General features: G+C 32.4%; 2 pseudogenes; both read left to right on the forward strand.

Annotated features, from left to right (window-relative positions):
* The first annotated feature begins 11,491 nt into the window (after positions 1 to 11,491).
* Positions 11,492 to 11,836, forward strand: LOC148571176 (protein CLAVATA3 INSENSITIVE RECEPTOR KINASE 5 pseudogene; annotated as a pseudogene).
* A 5,213-nt stretch (positions 11,837 to 17,049) lies between these two features.
* On the forward strand, positions 17,050 to 17,859 carry LOC148571177 (putative invertase inhibitor pseudogene; annotated as a pseudogene).
* The last annotated feature ends 3,689 nt before the right edge of the window (positions 17,860 to 21,548 follow it).

Below are 21,548 nucleotides of genomic sequence, written 5' to 3' on the forward strand. Positions count from 1 at the left end.
ATGCAATATATCTAAATGAATGCAACTACTTGGTCAAAATAAATCAATTCCCAAGAAAGCTTGTATGAACATAAGGGCTAAAGGTATCTTAATGAGATCAAATCCACAATTGATTTAAGTTATTGAAATGATTTTACAAACTTGAAAGAAAAGAGATGGTCATAGGTGAAAACATGTAGTTGAGCAATCGAACCCTCACCGGATGTGTATCCGCTCTAGTCACTCAAGTGTATAGGGTTGATTCACTCAATTCTCTCCTAATCATACTTTCCAAGATTTATTTTTTATTTAACAATCAATAATTATTTCATGCATGCATACAAATATCATGAGGACTTATCCATAAGGTTGTAATGGGGCTAGGGTCAAGGTAGGATTGTATGTGGTCAAGTGGACTAGAATTTGAATCTTTGATTAACTTAAACTTTCCACCTAACCTATATAACAACCTATAAAATTCTAAACAAACCTAACTACCCAGTCTTCACTTTTTCACACACTCATGCATTCTTTTCACTTCATCTTCTATATGCATTGATTATTATTACTTTACTTTGGGGCATTTTGTCCCCGTTTTATTTCTTTTTTTTTTCTTTTTCTATATTTTTTTCTTTATATATATATATATTTTTTTTTTCTTTCTATTTTTCTTTTGCTTTTCTCTTTTTTTTTTCTTTTTGATGAATTATATACAAAGGTACCAATGCACATGGTTTACACATTATTAATATATGAGTATGTACCTAATTTCCCAAAATTTTCAATAAAAATACAAAAATACTCTTTTATCCCAACTAATATTCTCAAATCTCCCAAACTCAAATGATAAACACTCTCACTAGCCTAAGCTAATCAAGGATCCAAATTAAGGACATTTATTATTTTTCGCTTTAAGACTTGTAATGTGCTAGAACAAATGGGTTTAGCATAGGTTCAAAGTTGGCTAACAATGAAAGATAAAAGGTAAGGCTATTTGGGTAAGTGAGCTATTTGAAACAATGACCTCAATCATATAAATATATGTATACACAAAATAATAGACATATAGAATCAAACAAATCAAAGATTACAATCATAGAAAGAGAATAATGCACACAAGAAAAAAAATAAGTGGTTATATGATGTAACCACATAATTAGGCTCAAAACTCACAAGGTTGTGTGTTCTTAACTCAAAAACACGTTCCACAATGTATAATTCAAGCAAGTTCTAAATTTTTTTTTTCAAATCAATTGGGGTGCCCTATAAATAAAATCCTTAGAAAATTTTATTATCTTGACTAAGCTTATTATACACATGCAAAATAAGGAAATGCGACGAAAAATCCTAAAAGACCTAAAAATGAAATGCAAAAGTAAGTGTTGGGATTAAAAATTGTCACCCAAAAACTCCGATTGGTCGGACGACCTCCCCACACTTAAAAGTTTGCACCGTCCTCGGTGCATTCAAACATGAGCAAGGGGGTACGGAGACTTTCCGAGTTGCTGCATGTTCTTTCTCCTGTTCCGTTTTTGCTTATGATGACTCACCCATGAAAAATAGAAAATAGCACAGTAAGATGAGAAAATACAAAAGCAAGGAAGCGTAAATTGTTGGAATGAGGTAAATCACTAAAATTGAGTGAGTGAATTAGTGTGACATTGATGGAAAAATAGGTGTGTGAATTCTAAGATTGCGCGCAGTTTAGAACTCACACCTTAACATTAAGAGCTATGTCACAATTACACAAAGAAAGTATGCACTTCACTCATTTTGGTGTGCTTAAAATACTTCAAAGAAAACTTGTAGACTAAGACAATCAAACAAGCAATAAGAAGCATGAGAGCATTCAAGCAAATAATCAAGCAATTATGAAATGGATAATGCATGTGCATTGATTGATGTGCAAGTGAACTTGGTGAACCAAATGGAATGTGAAACTTACACATCAATTAATGACACATATCGAAGTTGTTACAACACCTAAGTGACATAGAGGTGGAACACATGGGTGCTATGGAACTTAGGAAAAAGAAGATAGAAGTGAAAATCAATCACATAGCAAGCATGGTCCACAAAGCTTTACAAAGCTAAAAAAATATGTTACTAGGTAAGCTTTCGATCCAATTTCACGATCCCAAAATCTCAATGCATGAAATAGGTGGTGTGAATAAGGGTCAATCATAAACAATCATCTCCTAACAAAAAATGCATTGATAATACACAAATACCTAACAATAGATGACGAATTCATGGTGGCCAAAACATGCAATTCAAAAGAGTTAAGACGCTTGAAGGCAATGTACCATGTACTTGGTATTCAAAGACAATGAGTATGAAAAAGTTCAAAACCAAGTAACAACTTGTAACCTCAATCAAGAATCCAATAATGAATATTAACAAAAATGATGTTAAGATAACATCCTAGTAGTAATGAGCAGCAACAAATAGCAAACAAGATTAATAATCCAACACTTATAATGAAAAATAGAAAATTAAACAAAAATTAAACTAACTAAATAACTAACAAACTAACTTACTAAAAGAAATGGTGATAGCTGGTGATTGGTAGTTTTGGAAGATGGTTGAAGAAGGGAAAGAAAAGAAGAGAATAGAGAAGAAGGAAAGAAATAGAAAGAAGAGAAGAAGAGAAGAGAAGTGATACAGGGTAGGCTCCACGTGTAGCTTCGTGTCACGCGTACGTGTGAATTGCAGAAATGGCTTGCGACGCGCACGTATCGGTGCCGCGTACGCATGGGTACAGAGAGAGATAAGTGACGCGTACGCGTGGGTGGATTTTGTGCTAGAGGCACAATTCCAACCCAAAACGCGCGCAACTCTCTGGTTTTTGTACTGGCCCCTGAAAATTTTGGATGTCACGCGTACGCGTGGGCGAGGTGCACGCGTGGGAGGACGAAAACTTGGGGATCACACGTACGCGTGGGTGATGCGTACGCGTGGCATGGTGCTCTATTTTTCAAAAATTTTCCAAGTTCTTGCACCAAACCAAGCATTCCAAACCTCCAAACAGCTACCAAAACACCATGAAACCTTATTTAACATACTAGACTCCCAAATAAACTCAATAAACTATACTAAATATGAAATTAAACTAACTTTTACCAATATTTACAAAAAGAAAAAATGAAAAGATGTTATCATGGTGGGGTGTCTCCCACCTAGCACTTTTGTTTATTGTCCTTAAGTTGGACTTATGGGGAGCTCTTCATCAAGGTGGCTTGTGCTTGAATCCATCCTTGAACATCCACCAATGCTTGGACTTCCAATAAGCTCCATCATTCAAAGTTAATAACTCCAAGCCTTGATGGAGTTCTTCACAAACCATGAGCTCCCAAAATTGATCCTCTTTGTGTGATCCAGAATCCCACAATTTGTTTTCACACCCGTCCTTGAGTTGATCATGGTAATTCCCTCCGGGTGGTTTACAAGCCGAATTCTCAATTAGACACCAAACGATCCTCCTAGACCCATCTATTTGAGCACTAGTCCAACCCTTGCATCCACTCCTTGAAGCTTCAACCATAATGAGCTTAGACTTACAACGCCAACCACTAAACATCCTCCTCTTACGCTTTATTCCACAAAGCGCCCTAAGTTGGCCATCCGTTTCAAGCAAACCAAATTCAAGTGGGATAATAAAGGTAAGAGTAATGAGTTTTAACCACTCAAATGAAGGATTAGATGGCGACTTAGGTGGAGGAGTCCCCAATGATCTTGATAAGGCACGTTCCACTCTCGTCCATCCTCTTCTAGAGGCTTCCACCACTTGACAAGATACTTCATGCTCTACCTCTTGCCAAGCTTCCTCAAGTTCAAATTCTTCTTCACCAATGTCTTCTATCTCTTCCCCATCACTCAAATCATAAATAGGAGGTTGAGTGAAATCTACCTCATCATCAATTTCAAGTTCAATAGAGATGGATTCATCAAACTCAAAAGGATCATATGTTGATACGAAATCATCATAAATAGGGGGACTTGGTGTTTGTCCCACTTCTTCCAATTCTTCAATCACATTGTGCCTTGGAGGTTGTGCACTATCCTTCTTGATATCACTTTCAAACTCCATGGAAGAAGGCTCTTCAATTTGTGATTCCTCTTTGCATTCAACATCTCCTAAATCTTCAATCACTTCGTTTGGTTCAATTATCTCTACCTCCTTCTCTTGTTGTATTTATTGCTTTAACTCCTCTTATTCACCTTGAAGCTTCAAGTTCACTCCCTTACTATGCTCTTTGGTTGCTTCTCCATATTCAACAATGGGAGTGCCTTGATTGCGTAAGCTTAGGTGGGATGAGGCGATGTTGCTCACGGCTTCTGCTATGATAGCAATCTTGGCTTCTAGCTCTTTGAACTCCTTTTGCGTTTTCTCTTCTTGCCTTTGGATATAAGAGCTAAGATCTCTTTGTTCTAGCATGAGGGCATGGAGATCTTCATCCATTGGGGGCGGTGTGGGAAGAGAGGGTTCATTGTTTGAGGAAAAGGTATTGTAGTTGGAAGGTGGTTCATATTGGTAAAAGTCTTGAGGTGGTGTATAAGAAAATTATGGTTTTTGGGAGTATTGGTGTTGGAAATATGGTGGTTCTAGGTATGGTTCATATGGTGGTTGGTATGGTGGGTATGAGTTAGGATCATATGGAGGTGAATGGTAGTAGGGGACTTGTGACTAAGGTTGACAACAATGTTGAGGGATTGGTTCATAATTGTGTACATTTTGGGGTAGATTGTAACCATAAGAGATTGGAGGAGTTTGTTGCCATGAAGGTTGACCATAAGCATGTGGATCCTCCCTAATTTAAAATTCATTCCCACAATGTGGTTCCTCATTGAAGCTTTCATTCTCTATAACATAATTGTAACCAAACTCATAGCCAAAGTGGTGAGAATTCATAGGGACAACAGAAAATAAAAACAAATACTAATAAAAACTAACTCCTAAAGCAAGCAAAACTAACAAAAATCATATTCACAATATCAACATATATACAATAGCTAATAATATAATACCATTGCAATTCCCCAGCAACGGCGCAAAAAACATGAAATAGCAAAACCGTTGGTTAAGAATTTCTTCTCGGTTAGAGGAAATAACTTCGTTGCAAGTATAGTTCCCAACCGACAAGCAATGCTCAATCAAAGTTTTAATGTTGGTTGTCACAAGTACAAACCCTAATAAAAATTAACCGAAGTATTCAAACCTCGGGTCGTCTCACAATGAATTGCAATGAAGTGATCAATTATTGGCTATGAAGGAACAAGGGGGGTTTGATTTGATAAAAGGGGCAAGAAAATAAATGGCAAGACAATAAAGGTAACAACTAAAGAAAGCAAGTAATAAAGAGAGACATTCATGGCAAGGATTGAGAGTATAAGCTTTCTATCCTAGTCACTCATAACAATAATTAACAAGAGCTTATCCTATCTAGTCATCTCCAACAATGGAAGAAGGTACAATATTATCTTCACACGAGAGAACGTCAAATAAGACTAGTTAACCTCAATCCAAAAGTCCTAATCAACTTAATAATTGAATTAGCAAAAGATTAGCGTTAATGGAAATAATATTAACTAACAACTCTAGATCACCAACATAAGTTGGGTATTCATCACTCAAGATTACCCTATTTCTCTTTCCAAGCCAAGAATGCTCAAAAAGCTACTCTAACATCCAACCAAGCATTTTGTCAAACGCTTGAAAGGCATAAAAGGAAAGCATAATAAATTGCAAGGAAGGATAAATTCTACAACTACCAATGGCAAGGAAATAACAATAACAACTCAAATCAACAATAAAAGAACATCAAACATGAAATTACATTAAAGGAAAGCCAAATCCAACAATAGTGTTCATAAAACTAAAGAGGGGCATAAAAGAGAAATTAACACTACAAACTAAGAGAATGAAGGTGTAGGAACAAGAAATTGTAAAGAAAATAAGATGAAAACAAGAAATTAAACCTAGATCTAAGATGCAATTAACCTAAAACCCTAATTCTAGAGAGAAGAGGGAGCTTCTCTCTCTAGAAAACTATCCTATATGATGCTAACCTAAAACTAATTGCTCCCCCTTTGTCCAATCTTCAATTCTGCATGAAATAGCCTCAGAAACGAGTTGGATTTGGGCTTGGGAAGTTCAGAAATCGCCTCCAATGAATTCACTTTAAGTGAGTCACGTACCGCTCATCACGCAGGCGCGTGGACAATGCGTGCGCGTCGATGGTGAATTTCCTCCTCACGCGTACGTGTAGATGACGCGTGCACGTGGCTTGCAAATCTTTTACTCAGGCGTATGTGTGGGTGACGCATGCGCGTGGCCTTCCATTCTCCAAATGCTCATTTCTTCATGAATTTTCCACTTTGCATGCTTTTCTCTTCACTTCTTCCATCCAATACTTGCATTGTGAATCTGAAATCACTCAACAAACATATCAAGACATCGAATGGAATTAAGGTGAATTAAATTTAGCTATTTTAAGGCCCAAAAATCATGTTTTCACACTTAAGCATAAATTTAGCGAGAATTACAAAACCATGCTATTTCATTGAATAAATGTGAGATAAGTTGATAAAATCCCCTAAGTTAAGCACAAGATAAACCACAAAATTGGAGTTTATCACCAATTTCTTGATCTAATTGTTCATGAGAAGAGATAAAGATTGGTCTCTGATTTAGAGCCACACAATTTCATGAATCAAATTTTAGGATGATTATATGTCACGTATCAATCCCAAACCCAATTTTATAACCCCTGTGAGAAAGAACTTCAAGCATAATTCTATGATTCATTTTCCAAGGCTCACATAGAATTCAATTAGATCCAATTTCTCTTTTGATAGAATTTGAATCATTAAAATGAAGATCGAAGATCTTTCTAAAAAAATAATAAAAGAAGAATTTAAGATGAAGAAGAAATCAAATTAATCCATTGAAAATCAATAGAGATCTCTTTCCCAATGAAAAGAGTTAAAAACCCATAACAAAATATTTACAGAAGTGTGTGAAAGAAAATAGAAAAGGAGAAGAGAATGAGAGTGAGGAGAGAGTCCGAAGACTCCAAGCATGCCATAGTACACGTCATCATTGAAGATACTTGGGAGTCCTTCTGGATTTTATGCCCACCGTGCCACGCTAAGGGCACGCCCAGGGCTACGCCTGGGTTGGAGAGTTGGCGTGCCACGCCTTTGGCACGCCATAGTGCATGCCAGTGTTGGGAGTTCTTTAAATAAGTCTCACACAAAAATATGTCATGCAACAAAAATATGCCACAAACAAGCCCTTGAAGCCCAAATTGACGACAAAAATTACTTGGCGTCCCATGTCAAAGTCATTTTGGGCCATCCAAGGGAGCTAGGCGTCCCACGCCATACCTTTGCCGTGCCATGCCTGGTACCTTATGTAACTTATTTTTGGGCACTCAAGAACATGCTTTGGCATCTCACGCCAAACCCTTGGCGTCCCACGCCTGTTACTTCATACATTTGAATTGGGCCATCCTTTGATGAAAAAGTGTGGCGTTATATATATATCTTGTCTTTATCCTATTCTTCCTTAATGTTTTATTTTGTTTTGCTTTTCGAATGCGCTTTGTTCTTTTTCACTTACTCATTTTCGATTAGGGTTTAGGGTTTAGGGTTTAGGGTTTATATATATATATATATATATATATATATATATATATATATATATATATATATATATATATATATATATATATATATATATATATATATATATATATCCACCTTGAATCGTACCACCTTAGTATCATTGAATTATGACTCGAGTATAAGAATTTAAATGTTAGAGTGTTACATGGTTAATGGTTGATTATTTGCGGTTTGAAAACAATGTTTATGTAACGTTTGATTTTTCCTTAGGAACACACACTACATGATTTTTTCTAATTGGTGGAGGCTTTATAGTGAAAATTTTTAAAAACCTCCCTAACATCATCTATTTGTGACAATTTACAAAACTCCCAGAAATAAAAATCTCAGCATTTGCATAGTCAAAACACCCAAACATTTAAAGGTCCAAACAAACACTCAAAGCCCATACTAAATATGCAAACTAGGGCTAGCTTCGAGTGAGATGAAAAGTGAGCAAGACCTAATCGAAACCCTAAATTACAGTCGTCACCGTTGTTGTGATGTCACTGCCGCCACTGGCACCACCACCGCTACAGCCATTCATCTCCTTGCTGCTAGCGCTAATGCCACCACGTGCTTCGATAATCTCTTTTCCCGTTTTCTCTTCTGTCGATCCGTCACCTCATGTCGCGACACGGTAAATTTTGAGTTCTCCTTCTATGTTCTTTGGTGCATTCCTATAGAAGCTTTTCTTTATTGTTACTTTTGTGATCTCCTTCACGTTAATTTAGTTTGATTGATTACTTCTTTAATTTTGAATTTGGCTTGTTACTTTTGCGATTATTCAGTAACTTGATGGCGATACAATTAGTATTCTTATTTTTGCTTACTGATTTCGTGAGAAAATTTTTGTTATAATGCAAGGAATTAGTGATTTGGATGTAATATATATTACACATATATTCATCACCTTAGGTTGTCGCAAAGTTGAATGGGTTTTGAGACTGAATGGTATTGATCACCAGTACATAGAAGAAGACATCTTCAACAAGAGCAACCTCCTACTAGAGGTGATCCCTGTTCACAAGAAGGTTCCTGTTCTTGTTCATGGTAACAAGGAAATTGCTGAGTCCTTCGTCATCCTTGACTACATGGATGAAACATGGAAGCTATATCCACTTCTACCTCAAGATCCTTATGAAACAGCTCTTGTACGTTTTTGGATCAAGTTTGCTGATGAAAAGGTGATAGAACCAAAATCTTTATGACTATGATATTAATTAATTGAGTTGAATAACATATTAACATGCATTGTAGGTTATGCACGGTGGATATGTTGCAATTATATCAATTGGGGAAGAGCAGAAAAAGAGATTGAAGGCTATTGAATAGAGCGGAGTTGAGACCGCCCTTGCTTTCGCTGTTGACAATGATGACGGCGGCCCCAATCTCTTTCAGAAATTGGGCCTCCAAACCTTTATTAACCTCTTCACCAATTTTTACAACAGGTACTCTATCGTTATCCAACTCAAATTTATTCCAAATTTCTTAAATAACTCTTCAAAGTTAGTTATGACTTTCGACTTAAAGTAAGTGTTAGTCAGTCAATTTAGTTAGGATTGAACAGCTTCTATAGGAGTCCCTAATATACATATCAATTAGCATTCTCTGAAAATTCTCCATCATGCATTTCTCATCCTAAAAAGTAAAAATAATTAGGAAAGAGTTGATAACTTGATATATGTACATCATGAATTAAGAAAATTCATAACTATTCGCAGTAATTATTTGGTAATTAAGGAAGGAGTTGATATATGATATCATGAATTGAGGGACTACCTGGTGTTTCACTTTCTGTATTGTCAAGACCATTTTTTGCATGAAATCAACAAATCCCTGTAATGTGATAACCACAAATGATTAAAGTTAAACAAGGAAAAATGGTTCTCAACTCTCCAATGGGAGAAAAAGAGACACACATTGATGAACCACTATTTTATGACTTATTTTGGATCAAATCAAGTGGATTCTATCAACTTTACTCACACTTATCCATATAATTTGCATGTTTTTAAGTTTTCTTCCGAATTTTGTGCTATGATTGAAAACATGCTTCCTAAGCCTTAAAATTGTGAATTTTTAATCCTCTGTTATTATCATTCGATGCCTTGATATGTGTGTTAAGTGATTACAGGACTTATAGAGCAGGAATGGCATAGAGGATGAAGAGAAAGCATGCTAAAGTGGAAGAAACACAAGAATTTAAAGATTTGAGAAGCTAGAAGTGACGCGCGCGTATGGATGAAGCGTACGCGTGATCAAGCAATCTTCCAAGAAACGCGTACGCGTGAGTGATGCGTACGCGTGACCTTATGCAGAGCCCACCGACGTGTATGCGTGACGAGCGTCACGTGCTGCAATTAAAGGAATACGCTGGGGGCATTTCTGGGCTGATTTTCGCCCAGTTTCAAGCCCGAAGATGAAGTCAATACGCTGGGAATGGAGCTGCGACAAACTACACACACTTTAGCTTAGTTTTTAAGTTTTGAATTCTAGTGAGAGAAACTTTGACTTCTCTCTAGGATTCTTAGTATTCTTAGTTTTACTTTCACTTGGGTCTTGAGAGAAATTGCTGTTACTTTCATTTTCTAGTCATTTTTCTTATAGTTTTCTTCTCTAATTTCTTTAGTACTATTTTCAATTTGGTTACTTGAATTCATGTTTGGATCTTGTTACTCTTAAATTTTGTTAATGCATTGAGTTATTTCCATATCCATTGTTATTGCTTGTTTTGTTATTGTTGATTGTTCTTAGTGGTAATTTGAATTGAGTTATTTTTCTAGTTTTTATCATGTCTTTTATTTTTGCTCACTAAGTATTTGAGAAAATATCACCCATGATCATGGAGTAGATTTCCTTGCTTGGTTTGGGGTTGAGTAATTGGATCCACTTGAATTGTTATATTCAAGTGTTGATTGGGTCATCATCGTCTTCTCCAATAAAACCAAACATTCTCGTATCATATATCATTCTCTTCCCTTTATTAGACAAAAATGGACTAGTAAGTAAAGAAAAGCGAAAAGGTTTCATGCAATATGCAAGTGTTGCATTGTCTTTATTATTGGGTTGGTTACCAATTTTATTCTTTATTACTTCTCTTGCAATTATTCTTAGCTGCTCAAGAATACTTGGCTAATTCTTACCACTCCTTTTATCTGTGGCAGCCAGCTCGCTGGCATGCTTAGAGGAGTTAATTTAGGTAACCAAACCATTCTTAAATTCTGAGTTTTAGGTTGATGAATGTAAATGGTTAATCTAAACCAAAATACAAAAGGATTTATTTATTCGTTATTGCAACTTAACTTTTATGTATTATTTTCATGGGTGTATTAGTATGTGGGTATATCTTTGTTGGTTACATGTTATTTTCTTTCATTTAATTTTTATCTTGTGCTTCTTTCTGTATCCTAATATTTGAATTTTATTGTTTACAGGCGGGATGCAAGGGGCAATCATGGAGCTATTGAGATATTGTTTCCCTTGACATCCAAGATTAATGTCATTCCTAATTGGACTGTTGATGGGATAATTGAGTATATGCAGTCCAAAATAAAGAAGCAACAGGTATTGAAAGTCTTGGGATAATTGCTTTTTGCTTGATTCTTGGATGTCTCTGTCTCATAGTTCTTGATTTTGCCCTTGTTCTTTGGTGCAGGCATAAGCACAATCAATAAGCATTCTTTGATGTTAAAGGTACTTTCCAATTAGCATCATAGTTAGCATTTTCTTTTTCTTTAATTGAGTACTATAATAGTTCCTTCAATTCATATACAGCTTAATGTTGAATATTTTTTATGTTTCAAACCGGCATCACGAAGAAGTATACCTTGAAAACTTGAAGATGTTCCAATTCAAAGAACTCCAAGTTACTACCAATAACTTCAACAATAAGAACATTCTTAGAAAGGGTGGTTTTGGAAATGTCTACAAAGGAGTTCTCTCTGGTAGCACTCTTGTAGCTGTCAAGAGGCTGAAAGATGGCAATGCCATTAGAGGAGAGATTCAATTTCAGACTGAAATCAAAATGATCAGCCTCGCCATCCACCGGAATCTCCTCGGACTCTATGGATTCTGCATGACACCAACAGAAAGGCTTTTAGTTTACCTTTACATGTCCAATGGCAGCATCGCTGCACATCTGAAGAGTAATATCAATCGTAGAATTTCATATGAAGTTGACATTTAGTAACTAATAGACTAAAAATGCCAGCTGATGTTGGTGGATGTACTTATTGGTTTTGCGGATGTGGTTCATTCAGTCATAATTCTCTTGTCATAATTTATTTTGTTTCTATTTACTCTTTATTTTATCGGATTCCTTTTAATTAAATAAATAAATATTGATGTCACTACACTAGAAGGATAATTTAATATTAATGATATTTAAGCATTTGTATTTGATATAGTAAGAAGTGTATTGTTTTAGTAATTACAATTTTTCAGATGTTTTTTACTTAGATTTTTTTAATTTTGATATTAAAAAGTAAACTTTTAATTTGTGAGGATGTAAATAAGATGAGATTAATGAATGATTTGAAATTAAAAATAAATAATTATAAGATTTGTGGAGGTTTAAAAATCTCACAAAATAATTAATTTTTGTTAAATTAAAAAATTAATTTGTGAAGATTTTAAACTGACATAAAAGTTATTTAAAACCACCACAAATGTCCAATATAAAACCTCTACTAAACACACACAAAACCTCCACCGAATAGATTGTGAAAGTCTTTAAAAACTCTCCATAAAAAACTTCATGGTACTTCAAATTTTGGAAGTTTTAAAAACTTCCACAAACTATTTAGTGAGAGTTATAAACCTCCACAAATAAAAGAAAAAGTTGCCACAAATAAATAAAAACTTTATAATGACAAAAGAAATTAGGTGTTGGGCTTGAATTATGGGCGCTAGCAGGCGCCATCTCTATATATCATGGACACCTCCTTGACACCCTAAATAATTAAGATGTTAATTATTTTTTTATTGTACTTTATTTAAATTATAATAATTTTTTTATGTAGTTATATAAAATAATTTTGGTGATGTTAATAAAGATTAAGATGTTTATCATGATAATTTATTAATAAAGATGGAGTGTTGAGAATTAAAAGATGTATAATTAATTAACGATGATTTTTATTAAAAGATATTTTTGTAACATATAATATATTTTTTTTGTAGTTTATTAATAGTAAATTTTAAGTGGTCTCATGTATATTTTTATATAAGTATACTTAATTTAGTGTAAGATGTATGAATACTTATTTATGACAATTTTAAAACTCCTCTCGCGAAATCGTGTAATTAGCTTCTCACTTTCCTACATTCTTATCTTTTTCAAGAAACTGACGAAAAGTCTATGAAAATTTTAGTGAACATTTGGTTGTACTTTAATTTTATTATCTTATATATTTTTCTTTTGCCATTATTATTATATCTTTTAAAGAATTCTATTATTATTATTATTATTATTATTATTATTATTATTATTATATACGTGTGTGTTTGCATATTACTTATATAAAGAATTCTATGTGCCTGTTTGTAAAAAGAATAAAAAAGAATTTCCAAATTTTTCTATTATGATCAATTCAATATTTTTGTTTATTATAAATATATTTTGTTTAAGAATAATTTTTATTTTTTAAAGAATATTGTACGGTGTTATGTATTTAATTATTTTTATTTTATAATATTTGACTAATTTAATTAAAAATATAAAATTATATATATAATTATATTACTAAAAATTAAATTTAAATAAAATATTATTAGAATATATATATATTAAAAATAAAAGTTGAGGAACAGAAAGGCTATGCTTATATAAAATATTGTTATGTTTTTAAAGTGATGCAGTAACAAAGATAATAAGTATAGTATATTATAGTAAGTATGAGTGATAAAAAAACATAGCTTTAGTCTTTAAGGACATTACTTGAAAAGTGTATTCTATTCTCAACGCCAAAACCTTGAGAATAGGGCCGAATAAACATCTCTCATTAAAGCATCCTCAAAGCCAAAAAAACATAATTTTTGTCTAAGGCGATATTTTTTCCATTCTTAGCTACACTTTTCAAATATAGTTAAATGGATAATTTTTTTGTAGTGCATGTGACATATGCACATGTTTTTTTTTTCTTTCTAGACTTATGCCATCTTATTTAAATTTGGTTGAAAAATATTTGTACATATATATATATATATAGAATAATGCTACATATTTAAATTTTTTTGTGAACTAAATCTAATCAAGTTAAATAATAAGACTTGGAATAATGCTAATTTATTTTTTTGTGAACTAAATCTAATTAAGTTAAATAATAAGACTTGGAATAATGTTAATTATAATTAATTTTTAGTATGATAAACTAATTTAATTAAATTTTATTAACAAAAAGACTTGAATGTGTATATTATATACCATGATACCCAATTTCCAAGAAAAAAGCTAAGGGACGGTTGTATAGTGAGTAATACGATCATCCAACAGTAAAAATAGATAAATGTTGCTTGCTTCTCCTACGTTATTCTTTAATAGACTTTATGTTGAATGTGACTGCAAGGTCATATATACACTATGAAAGGCACGTCCAACTTAATTCCATTTGTTCTTACTATAAGTCACATTGTCACCCAATTCCTTTGCTTTAAGAGATCACATGTATTCATGCGTTACGTGACAAAATTTCTGTTGGCTTCTAGCTAAATATGACGTACATGGATAACATTACTAAAAACGGCCAAATCACAACAGAAAGTCCTCTGAAAGCAACCCAGTTTTATGGCTTTCGGTCAGCTCTTGCTGGACCAAGTTTTTAATTCCTTCATTAATTATTTAATTTAATGTTTGTATTATTGATATTTTTCTGATCCTCCTCAATTTTAACTGTGGTTAGGTCTAAAAGCTCGCTCATCTCATTAGAAACAAATATAATTTAATAAATTTTTATCAAATAGTGTTATACATTGGGATAATCATAGAAAAATTATCTTTAGCGAATTAATGATATAGAGCTTGTTTGGGTGAGCTTTTAAGAAAAGATCTTTTTTTGAGTTATTTTTTTTTAAAAGATCTTATGAAAAAGTAAAAATAATTTTATGTTTGGGTATCTTATGTAAAAAGGTCTTTTTATCAATCAATTATGTTTGGGTATAACAATATAAAAGTACTTTTTTGTTTATTTATTACATGAAAAACATCTTTTTTTTAAGGAAAAAAGATCTTTTAAAAAAAGATGTAAATTACAGCTTCTCAAAAAAGATCTTTTTTTTATTTTACTAGTTCTTTTACTTTTACTACTAGAAATTTGCCAAACACGTTAAAAAATAAAAAAAAATCTTTTTTCATTGAAAAAAGATCTGTTTTTAACAAAATAATGGCGCCCAAACATGCACATAGTGTTTAATCATCATAAGAGTGCTTTTACACAAAATTATCAATCAATTATGTATGACTTCTGATGAAAATAATATATTCAACATGAATATTATTTATTAGGTAAAAAATAGTAAATTGACAAAAAAAATTATTATAATTGGTATATTCATTTTATCAAATATTCTTCTATCTAATACTATAAAAAATACACTGGTCACCTTAATTACTACACTCTAACTTTCATCGGCAACGATAGAATGCTTAAATTGAGTCATTTATAGTTTATGGTATTCATCAAACAAACAATCAATTAAACATTTATCCGTACATTCTCATTTTGAGTATATTTATACATAAAAGAAATTATAAATAAAAAAAGAGTTGAAATAGCAAAAGCAATAAAAATGATGATTCTTAGAGCAACTTCGATCCAATAGGATCACTTTTAGGTATCAATTTTGACCTGTGTAGTAAATGAACTGATTTAAAATTAAAACTTGCATTGAATATATTTTTGAAATGAAACTGGTATCAATAAGAAGATACCGTATCACTTAAAAAAAAGAGTGAAATATTGTCATTTGTCTAAACTCATCCATTAAATAAATACAAATAGTGTTACTATAACGTTGTTTTATTATAACGTTGTAACAAAGATTCAATTAAAATTTACTCAAATAAATTAGACGTGCTTATTTATATTCTGCATTTTATTACTTTATTTTTTATTTTCTTATCTATTTGGTAAAAAAATAGATCCAAATTAATTTAAGGTTATTTTTTTAATTATTTATAAAATACTAATGTTTTTTCTCAATCTAAATATAATTATTAATTTTGTAATTTATATTTTTATTTTAGTTAAAATTTTACAATTTAATTAAATTTATTTAAAATAATAAAAAATAATTTAAAATTTAAATTGAAATAAACCATGCATTAGAGTGACAAATTTTATATTAAGTTTTAAATCAAGTCTTATGATATATAGTTTACATATATTTATATGGCATCTTGGAGACTTAAAATAAAATAAAATTAATACCAAATATTAGAGATACTCTTATAGATTTGTTTGGCCATTTATATATAAAAGATCAGAAGATTATGATTATCTAACAAAATTAATTTGTATTTATTACATTCAATTTGAATAAATAAGAAATTATCTTATTTTAGTTTGGTCATTAATTCACATTATTTGAATTTGACTCAATACTTCAATAGATATGATTTAATTTGATTTGATATAATTATTAATTGAAAATATCTCAGTTGTCTATTTTATTCATAGATTTATTATTTTAATGACTAATAAATTAATCAAATCAATTAATTAATATACATAATTAATATAATTAATTTGGTTTAATAAATTAAAAAATAAGTAAAAAAATACTACCTGAATATTAAAAGAAATAAATTAAAAAAATACTAACAAAATAAATAATTGATATACATTATAATAAGGCCCGTTTGAGAAGTTTTAAAAATAACTTTATGAATAGTTAATGTCTGGTGCAATTTTCAAAACTAAATTGCAGCTTTTTAAGAAGCTATTTAGGAGCTTATAGAGAAGTTAAAAAAATGACTTCTCTCATAATACTACTACTTTTTATAACTTTTAGAGCTAAAAACTCAAATACAAAATAACTATTTATAAGCTACTTTTAATATAGCCATTTATTATTTAAGTTATTTTTTCAAAAAGAATTTAATTAAGCTGTTTATCCAAATTGGATCTAAATTGTGTGATATTTAAATATTTAATCAAATTAATTAGTTGATATAACTAATTTATCGTAATAAATTATATTTAATGAGTTAAAAAAATAAATTAAAAAATACTTTCAGAAGTATGCCACATCAACTCTGTCATTAAATACAAAAACCCAATTTTTATAGAATAGAATAGATAATATTATATACTATAATGAATGTCAATAAGTCCTTAATTAATATATATATATATATCATTAGATTCCCATAAAAGTTTCAAATAAATAGCCCTAATTGTGCATATAAATGCATATGCATCAGAAACACAATTCACATACATATTGACATTGCAAGTACAAGCAAGGGTCTTAAAGTGCAAGAAAATGAAGTCCTCCACCTCATCATCATCAGGCCTAGTAATTAATTTCCTTCTCATCTTAATCTTCATCATCCAATTCTCAAATGGTTCTAACTACATCAACCTTATCTCTAAATCATGCAAGGAAGCGTCAGAAACCGACCCAGACTTCAGCTATGGTTTCTGTGTTAATTCCCTTATTGAAGCCATATCCAAAAACCACTCATCACCACAACCCAACAGCATAGAAGATCTTGTGGTCATTGTAATTAAGCTAACAAAGTCCAACGGCACTAACATCATTTCCAAAATCTCCAGGCTCTTGAGGAACAAGAACTATTTAGTTGATCCATACGTGAGGGCTTGCTTGAAGGATTGCTTCGACCTCTACCATGACTCGCTGTACTCTTTGGAAGACGCCGCGGCCGCTTTCCGGTCCAAGGATTTCTACACTGCCATCACAAAATTGAGCGCTGCCTCGGATGATCCGACTACGTGTGAAGATCAATTCAAGGAAAAGAAAGGTGTTTCCTCTCCTTTAACGAAGGATAACCAAGTTTACTACCAACTCAATATTATAGCTCTTGCTTTCACCCAAATGTGTAATCATCATGTTTGAGAAAGATTAGGTGTTACAATTAATATACAAGTAATTGCTTGCCCTTACTCTTATTTCGTACATTAATATATATATTACCCAATGAATCGTAAAATTAAATATGATTCATTCAATAATGAAATTATTTCTTAACTTAGTGTATAAAATAAAAATAATTAAAAAATCATTTTAACTCAATTTGCACTATTAATATATGAATTTTTACTCTTTTTGTTCAGAAATATTTGTCATGTTGTAATAAATTTGGTACGTTTGAAATTTAATATATTTTAATACGACCAATATATAAAGCAAAGATATTTTAAAACGGATATGTGAGCTTGATAAAAGCATATATTGTTAATTACATACTTGTGAATTATACGAGCAGTGTGTGTTTGGACATTATTTATTATTTATATTGTGTTGATGACACGTTGAATTTATTTGTACTATTTATTATATATATACATTAAAGGAAGTTATATGGTATATGGTACAACAATAATGGCTTTTATTTTCTCATGAGTTAAATAATGCGTGTCTGAAAATAAATAATTGCAACTTTTTTCTGCTTTTCCCTATCTCGGAGTACAAAGGTGGTTCATATATTCCTTTGCGCCTCGTATGTGTCTTTTGCCTCTGGATTGATGGTCTTATTAGCTATACGACTATATATTATTACCATCAAGGGATTTTGATTCCGTTTATTTTATTTTTTCATTAATATTTTTTAAAAATATTATTAGTATATTAAAATTAATTATTAAAATTATTATTAATATATTTGTGTATAAATTTATATATAATTTAATTTATTTTTAATATATATTTATATTTTAATATATAATTTTATATTAATAATTAATTTTAATAATTAATTTTTAATATATACATAGCATAAAAAAATATTTTTATTCCCCCTTGGATGATGGCTCCACATATAAATAGGTGAGAGGCTGTTGACTGTTCAACTAAGAATAGAGATAGGGAATTAAGGATATGAATGCAACATAGAATTGGTTCTTGAAAAGCACTATGTATGCATATATGCATCCCCTCTTTATTTAAATGAAACCACTCGATGCTGGCATCTTCATTTCCGATATTTTTATACAAAAATCTAAAATAGCTTCTGGCATTAATTAGTATCGTATGCCGTTATATATATTGTTAGTGTTGTAGAATAAACAAAGATAATATATAAAATAAAAATATATAAACAGAAGATTCTAGTATTAATATTTATGAATATAATAATTTTAATATAATAAAGATAATTTATATATATTTATCTACTAATAATATAGTAACTCATTAGTAAAAGAGAGAGAAGAATAGTATATGAAAAAGAAAAAAGTAATTTTATTATTAATTGTAGTGTGTAATTAACGGAGGCTTAACCTCCTATTTACACATGTATAGGATTTACATTTTCAATCTTTACTAAATGTAAATTTTCTTGGTAATATGAGTATTTTATCATGGAAATATTGAGCCACCCATATTATTAATGGTCATCCACATCATTCATACTTATCACAATACTCCCCTTTAAATGACCATTTAGGATTATGCCTCATTAAAACTTTACTAAAGAAAAATCTAATGGAAAAAAACTTTAGTAAAAGAAAAAAAGTACAAAATCCTTTCTGATGGGAACTATCTCATTAAAAACCTTGTCAAGAAAAACCCAATGGAAAAAAACCTGGCCAAGGAAAAAAGAGTATAGTCTCCCCCTATTGTTGACATCATTTAATGTCTCAAAATCGGCGCATCCCAATCTTATATACCAATCTTGTCACTTGAGCGGATCTGTTGGACATTAATTGTCTCTTGATTTTGAAGATCATGAGTGAAGAAGAATTTGGGAGAAATATGCTTTGTTCTATCACCTTTAATGTATCCACCTTTAAGCTGAGTAATGCATGATGTATTATCTTCAAATAGGACAGTTGAAGCTATTTTATGATCAATTAGTCCACATGATGACAGGATATATTGGATCAAACTCCTGAGCCAAAAACACTCGCGACTAACTTCATGTATCGCTAGTATTTCAGCATGATTAGAGGATGTTGTCGCAATCGTCTGTTTCGTTGACCTCCATGATATAGCTGTACTACCATATGTGAACAGATATCCTGTTTGAGATCTCCCTTTGTGTGGATCAGACAAGTATCCTGTATCTGCATAGCCAACTAGTTGTGACTTGGATCCATAGGGATAAAACAATCCCATATCAACCTGGTGCACAGAATTGTGATCACACTTTTCACAACTCCGGTACAACTAACCAGCAAGTGCACTGGGTCGTCCAAGTAATAAAACCTTACGCGAGTAAGGGTCGATCCCACGAAGATTGTCGGCTTGAAGCAAGCAATGGTCATCCTGTAAATCTTAGTCAGGCGGATTCAATTGGTTATGAGTTTTGATAATTGAAAGATAAATAAAACGTAAATTAAAATAAAGATACTTATGTAATTCATTGGTGGAAATTTCAGATAAGCGTTTGGAGATGCTTTGTTGCTTCTGAACCTCTTTTTTCCTATTGTCTTCATCCAATCATGCGTGCTCCCTTCCATGGCAAGCTGTATGTTGGTGGATCACCGTTGTCAATGGCTTCCATCCGTCCTCTCAGTGAAAATGGTCCAGGTACAATTTCTGTACGGCTAATCAACTATCGGATCTCTTGTCTCGGATGAAAAATACCAGGCACAGCTACCACACGGCTAATCATCTGTCGGTTCTCACTTGTGTCGGAATAGGATCTCTCTATCCTTTTGCACACTGTCACTGCGCCCGACATTCGTGAGTTTGAAGCTCGTCATAGTCATCCCGTCCCAGATCCTACTCGGAATACCACAGACAAGGTTTAGACTTTTCGGATCTCAGGAATGCTGCCAATTGGTTCTAGCCTCTACCACGAAGGTTCTAATCTCACATATTCAAATGCTCTGTTGTCAAGAGAGGCAAGTCAAATCCATGGATCAGAGACCCAAGAGAATATACTCCGGCTATCGTCCAATGACTACGTTAAACATCATGTAGACCGCTTGTGGTTGTCAGGCATGCAGATCTTGGCTAAGCGAGTAACGAAGATAGTGAGTGATTGTCACGGGTCACCCCTTCAATCTGACTTAACTGAATTAAGTACGAGAGTATATCTTGGAGAAGAAGTAAGCGTGAATTGAAAGAAAAACAATAGTACTTGCATTAATTCATGAAGAACAGCAGAGCTCCGCACCTTAATCTATGAGGTGTAGAAACTCCACCGTTGGAAAATACATAAGAGAAAATAGCCTAGGCATGGCCGTGAGGCTAGCCAAGCATGAAGTTGATAAAAGATGATAAAGGTCCAAATACAATAGGAAAGACTAGTATTTATACTAAACTAGTTACTAAGGATTATAGAAATTGAGTAACTAAGTACAGATAGTGCAGAAATCTACTTTCGGGGCCCACTTGGTGTGTGCTTGGGCTGAGCATTGAGCTTTACACGTGAATAGGCCTTTTCTAGAGTTAAACGCCAGCTTGGATGCCAGTTTGGGCGTTTAACTCCAGTTCTGGTGCCAGTTCCGGCGTTTTACGCCAGAAAAAGGTCTCTGGCTGGCGTTGAACGCCAGTTTGGGCCATCAAATCTCGAGAAACGTATAAACTATTACACATTGCTGGAAAGCCCAAGATGTTAGCTTTCCAGCCCAATTAAGAACGTGCCAATTGGACTTCTGTAGCTCCAGAAAAATGCGTTTGAGTGCAGGGAGGTCAGAATCCAACAGCATATGCAGTCCTTTCTCAGCCTCTGAATCAGATTTTTGCTCAGGTCCCTCAATTTCAGCCAG

The sequence above is a fragment of the Arachis ipaensis genome, chromosome B3, assembly GCF_059453495.1.
Source record: "Arachis ipaensis isolate K30076 ecotype BB chromosome B3, ASM5945349v1, whole genome shotgun sequence".
In the NCBI taxonomy this organism is placed as follows: domain Eukaryota; kingdom Viridiplantae; phylum Streptophyta; class Magnoliopsida; order Fabales; family Fabaceae; genus Arachis; species Arachis ipaensis.